At 40.6% G+C, this 6,644-nt stretch overlaps 2 pseudogenes; both read right to left on the bottom strand.

Moving 5' to 3' along the window:
- Nucleotides 1-845: 845 nt before the first annotated feature.
- Nucleotides 846-958, bottom strand: LOC129704399 (U2 spliceosomal RNA; annotated as a pseudogene).
- A 5,299-nt stretch (nucleotides 959-6,257) lies between these two features.
- Nucleotides 6,258-6,371, bottom strand: LOC129704402 (U2 spliceosomal RNA; annotated as a pseudogene).
- Nucleotides 6,372-6,644: the final 273 nt, after the last annotated feature.

Genomic DNA, 6,644 nt, shown 5'->3' on the forward strand with positions numbered 1-6,644 from the left:
CTACAGAATAATATGCTTTACCAATAGAACGCACTCAATATTTCCAACTAGGTTTTACGGCCAGTGTCTATAGTGATGACGACTCCAGATTAGTCCATTTGCCACCATGTTCTGGGTATGGGTTTTTAGTTTAAAACATTAGCATCTTCATTTTAATGGAAAGGTTCAAGTTAAGTAGCTGGTAATGCTGCTACTAACTCCCAATTACTCTAGCCACTGTTGTGTGGTTGGTTGATTGATACCACTAATTGTTACAGGTTGTGCCATACGCTGACTCTCCTTATGGCAATGTTATAGATAAGTGGGTAGAGTTAATTGAATACCAGATAGTCAATAGTTGTGGATGGTGTCAACGTAGATCTATCTGGATAGTATGACAGAGCCCAGGCTAAATAAATGTAGTAGCTAAAGGTGTTGATTAGCTATTCCCATGGATATGTCGTCGTAAATATCATAGAGACATGCCCTGACAATTTGTTCCTTAATAGTGTCAGGGCTGTTTTGGATATCTGGGAACAGTTTGGCTTATATTAGCCATAGTCGATAATTTATAATGCCATAGTTACCCCGTCCAGGTAAATAGGTATCTCCGAAATTTTATGAATAGTATGCATCTTTTATGCTGATGTCTACCATAAAGTATCCTAGGAAATCCATGGTTAGTAGTACAATATTCCATAAGTGTGTAACCTGGTGAATACTCAAGTGGTAAAGTCAATGATGGTGCGACATTCACCATCTTGGTTTGTTGGTACCAAAGGTTCATATAGGCTTCTTTATGACCCCTAGTATTCTTTTCCAGTTTGCTAGTCCCTCATGTTCTTTTTAGTGGGAGGGTAGACCCCTTGGGGTGAATGCTGAACTGGTAATATATGGTCCCTAGATAAGGGACGTATCAGATATTAAACTGAAAAAACAGATATTATACTTGATCTTAGCCAAAAGGCCAAGAAGGGATGGGTTCTTAATTCAATTTTTATCCTCGAATACTTTTGGTATATGATTACCAAGTGTGGTAGTTCTTCATGTTCCCAACCCAGGTGTGATTCCCCCCCCCCCCCCCCCCCCCCCCCCCCCCTGTTAGTACAACCCCTTCATTTTTTATGTGATAGTAGAAACCATACTTATCTGTCTTCACTGTTGTTTTAGTGGTGTGTTCATTTCTTCGGTTTCTGGTTCCTTGTCTGTAGGGATGGTGTTGTTGGGGGGTGGCGCATTTTCCATGGGGCCCGCTCTGGGCCCTGGCCTGAAAAGGCTTACTGGGGGTTGGCATGCGGGCCCCGAGCTTTCACCAGTACTATTAAGTAGACGCCTACTGGTGGACGCGTAGAGGTACTGCTGTCTGGTTTTGTGTGGTGCTCATTCCAGGCCCTGCCCTCTTGATGCCGAATATTTTGGATACTTCGTCCAGTTTCTTAGGCTTGGTTTGATAACTTAGCCAGATAGCAGGATCTGTGGTTGTGAGGTCGGCGTTCTCACAATCCTGTGAATTTTTTAGATTGAGGGCAGGTAGGTTTTATAACTTCCTGAGAAGTTGCGGAGCATCTGTGAACAGTAGGGTCAGTGTTTTTCCATACTACCCTGCCCTCTGGAATGAGCATGCGAAAATGATAGCCGACGTCAGGGGTATCAAATGCAATTTAAGATATTTGGGTTTTAAAAAGCTATGCTCAATGTACCCCGCCAATAACGGTGGGCACTTTGAGTAAATGCAATTTAGGGGAGGCGTGATGAAATCCAATGCCTCATGACTACCTGTCTTGGATAGTTTTTTTGAAAAGAACAGATAGTAAGCTGGCCGTCAGTTGAGACTGAAAAGCCATCTCGTAGTGGTGGAGCCACATAGCGGCCACACCCAGCAGCTCTTCCTGATCCTGTACCTGAAGCATACTCCCGATGTTGTTCAGCCAGTGACCCATCTTCTTGACCAGCCCAGCCCTGGTCGCCATCGATCCCTCGACAAGGGAGATGGCCAGTGCTGTTAGTGCACTGGAGTGGGAGTGTTATGCTCCCTTGGCGAGCTTGCCCCTGCTCCTGAGGCAAATCTCGCAGGAGGTTTTAGCTCCATGACCTTACTCTGGCTTGGAGGACAGACACTTACTTGTTCTCGTTTGAAGTGCCGAGTCTATCTTCCGTGTCTGTCTCCAGCCCGAGGTTTGGTGCTGGCTTTGCTGCTAGAGGCTGTTTGCCGTTTTCGGGCAGCATTTTGCGGTTCTCGGGCGGCGAGTCCCTTGTCGGAGTATGTAGGGGTTACCGGCCGGTATTTGAATTTCCCTCCAGTCTGCTGCTGTTGGTCAGACAGCTGTTAGTGGACTGGGCATCGGCTCAGTACCCTGACTGTGGACCGCAGCATGTGCGGTCCAGGTACCGCCTCTCCCCCCTCCACTGACGGAACGCTCCTTCCCTGGAGTCGAACGGGGGCCGCTTCCCTGTGTTCTGCTTTGCTTTCTCCAGTTCCCCTGGAGCAACAAAGAGAAGCAAAGTCGCGAGTTAACCTGTAGGTAAGTACTTACCTAACGGTCTGTTCCTTCAGGCTTGTAGCGGGAGCGCCTGTACTCCCGTTCGTCGCTGTTGCATCTGTGTGAACGCAATGTCGCGCATGCGTGCTGGACGGGTTTTTCACGTAGTCACTCACATGACTCCGAAGTAAAATGTTTTATTATTAATGTTTTATGTATGTTTCTTAACTGTTACTGTACGTCATGTTGTCACTTGCATGCGGAGCATCAAGGCAAATTCCTTGTATGTGAATACTTGGCCAATAAACTTATACATTCATTCATCCATTCATTCATTCATTCATACATGCATTCATTCATTCATTAATTCATTCATTCAATCATTAATTCATTCATTCAAGATATGAAAGAAAATGTGCTTCGAGTATTGGGTGGGGTCGAGAGAGCCCTCTCATTTGGCACCTTGAACAAGCATCGAGATCAAGACATTTATCTGAGACTTTTGCCACTTGAGGCTGTCTAGTTCTAGCTTCATTCACTGCATATCTTCAGCCATTTGATCAACAACTGTTTCCATGTCTTTCATTGCAGTTACTTGTGAAGAAACAATTACATGCACAGCCTCAAACTTCTTCTTAGAATCTTCATCCCCTTTATTAATTCTCCCCATTAGCTCTTCATGCACATCCTCAATTCATTTTTGTATAATGCCAATGCAGTCAATAACTTTTTGATTACCAGCATTAATGTTCGACATATTTTCCATCAATTTAACATTAATATTTTCCATCATTTTTGAGTTTCCAGCCTCAATATCTTTTCTCAGATCTCTTACCGAGTTCTTTATTTCCTCCATTTCATTTTTCTCCTTAGTAGCCAACTCAGTCTTTGCCCTTGTAGCCATTCCAGAATCCACTTCAGAGATTTGTTCTTCAGTTTTCTGTGTTTTCAGCAGTTATGAGACTGTTCTCTGAGGGCTCTGAGCTGAAGACGGTTTTTTCATTTAAAATCCTTTCTCCCTCCGTTTTAAATCGCAGCGCTTACTGATGACGTCATCAGCGCGATGTCCCAGGGCTCCTGTGAGTTTTTGAATTGGTCCCGACCTCCAGACCCGATTTTAACGCGTAAAATCGTGATTTTACGGCAACGGAGCTAATAGTTGCGACTGCTAGTCCAGCATGGCGCCACCGGAAGTCGTATCTTCCCACTTCTTGATGTTCGCCAAGTAAGCTCCCTAGTGGATATGCGATGGGATGCTATCATCGTGTCGATAGCGCTATTTTGACAATCCAGGCCAAGCAGTGGTCTTCCCAATTCTGCAACACAGTAGTTTAATTTATCGTGGCATGTGCGCAGTACCCGACTGACGAGGCCGTAGTGCCTGACTGAGGAGGTAGGAAAAAGGGGGAGAACATAGATTAGATCCCCCCCCCCCCCCCCCCCCCCTAGTTCAGCAGGAATGAATTAATTGCCACTGCCTCAAGTTTGATTTCATGCGACATACATCGGTACGTGGTGATTCAATTGAAATACAGGGAAATCGATATCTGGTGTTCCATATTGCTTTGTAATTTCAGCAAATACTTTGGTTTAATATGTCTGTTTACAGTATTTAGCTCACCTGGTAGGTAAGTTTGCCGATGGTCGAATATGTTTGATGACCTACGGTTACCAATTGTTAAATAAATTGTCACATGATATCGATTTATTCTGCCCAAGTGGTTGGTATATGTCACCACTGTGATGTTGTTAATTTATAAATGAACATGCAAAATGGTGCACTACTGAATAATATGCTTTACCAATAGAACGTACTCAATATTTCCAACTAGGTTTTACGGCCAGTGTCTATAGTGATGATGACTCCAGATTAGTCCATTTGCCACCATGTTCTGGGTGTGGGTTTTTAGTTTAAAACATTAGCATCTTCATTTTAATGGAAAGGTTCAAGTTAAGTAGCTGGTAATGCTGCTACTAACTCCCAATTACTCTAGCCACTGTTGTGTGGTTGGTTGATTGATACCATTAATTGTTACAGGTTGTGCCATACGCTGACTCTCCTTATGGCAATGTTATAGATAAGTGGGTAGAGTTAATTGAATACCAGATAGTCAATAGTTGTGGATGGTGTCAACGTAGATCTATCTGGATAGTATGACAGGCTCGGCTAAATAAATATAGTAGCTAAAGCTGTTGATTAGCTATTCCCATGGATATGTCGTCGTAAATATCCTAGAGGCATGCCATGACGATTTGTTCCTTAATAGTGTCACGGCTGGTTTGGATATCTGTTTTTTTTTTTTTTTTTTTTTTTTTATTTTTTTTTTTTTTTTTTTCTTCAATTTAGAGATTATGTTAAATCGAATTCTAAAAATTTTCGAAATAGAAACCCAGAGATTCTTGATGAATGTTGGAATAAGCATCCTAATACAGAAAAATTAATATCTTATATATATAATATCTTATTAGATAGTGACATTCCTTTGACGGACTTATACAGACAAGCATGGGAAAAAGAATTAAATCAGGTAATAACGAAAGACACTTGGGAAGAAAGTCTACAACACATACATCAGTGTTCACTAAACGCGAGACATTCTCTAATACAATTTAAAGTAATACATAGGTTACATTACGCCAAAACAAAATTACATAAAATTTTTCAACATATCTCACCTATATGTGATAAATGTCAACATTTAGAAGCTACGTTATCGCACATGTTTACAAACTGTACAAAAATTAAAAAATTTTCGGTAAATATTTTTAGTATAATTTCCAAAGTAACCAACACACAATTGGAACCAAACTCAAAATTAATAATACTCGGAATATTAGAATTAAATCAAACACTTAGAATAACACAAAGAAACTTTATTGATTACAGTTTAATAACAGGAGAAAAATTAATCCTAAAATTTTGGAAAGGCCCTACGGCCCCCACAATCAAAATGTGGATTATAGATATGACGGAGACCTTAAACATGGAAAGAATCAGATTTTCCCTGTTGGATAAACAGGAATTATTCGTTGGAACATGGTCTCCTTTTATTGATTACTTAAAGGGTCAGAATAGTTCAGCACAGGAACCTGACTAGCACCCGGACTAAAGATTGGATGAAATGCTATACTTTGAAATGTACGAACATATCTCGAATGATGTTTTTAAACTCTAACAAATTTTTCCATTCTTCTTCAATTACCTCTTTCACTCCTCTTCCTTTTTTTTTTAATTTTAGTTTTCTTTTTCCTTCTTCCCTCTCTCTATTTCATCTATCCCTTTAGCTCTATCTAGTTATAAAAAAAAAAGAAGAAAAATGCAAAAAGTATTGGAGACAATGTAATAATAACTGACAATATTATCAATTTAAAAATGATGTAACAGTAATGATGTAATAGATCATGTACCTATTTCCAATAATAAAAAATTTAAATAAAATGGTTTGGATATCTGGGAACAGTTTGGCTTATATTAGCCATAGTCGATAATTTACACTGCCATAGTTACCCCATCCAGGTAAATAGGTATCTCCGAAATTTTATGAATGGGTACTGAATAGTATGCATCTTTTAAGCTGATGTCTACCATAAAGTATCCTAGGAAATCCATGGTTAGTAGTACAATATTCCATAAGTGTGTAACCTGGTGAATACTCAAGTGGTAAAGTCAATGATGGTGCGACATTCACCATCTTGGTTAGTTGGTACCAAAGGTTCATATAGGCTTCTTTATGACCCCTAGTATTCTTTTCCAGTTTGCTAGTCCCTCATGTTCTTTTTAATGGGAGGGTAGACCCCTTGGGGTGTAATGCTGAACTGGTAATATATGGTCCCTAGATAAGGGACGTATCAGATATTAAACTGAAAAAACAGATATTATACTTGATCTTAGACAAAAGGCCGAGAAGGGGTGGGTTCTTAATTCAATTTTTATCCTTGAATACTTTTGGTATATGATTACCAAGTGTGGTAGTTCTTCATGTTCCCAACCCCTGTACAAACCCTTCATTTTAGTACAAACCCTTCATTTTTTATGTGATGGTAGAAACCATACTTATCTGTCTTCACTGTTGTTTAGTGGTGTATTCATTTCTTCGGTTTCTGGTTCCTTGTCTGTAGGGATGATGTTGTTGGGGGGTAGCGCATTTTCCATCGGGCCCGCTCTGGACACTGGCCTGAAAGGGC

Source organism: Leucoraja erinacea, chromosome 15, assembly GCF_028641065.1.
Source record: "Leucoraja erinacea ecotype New England chromosome 15, Leri_hhj_1, whole genome shotgun sequence".
Lineage (NCBI taxonomy): Eukaryota > Metazoa > Chordata > Chondrichthyes > Rajiformes > Rajidae > Leucoraja > Leucoraja erinaceus.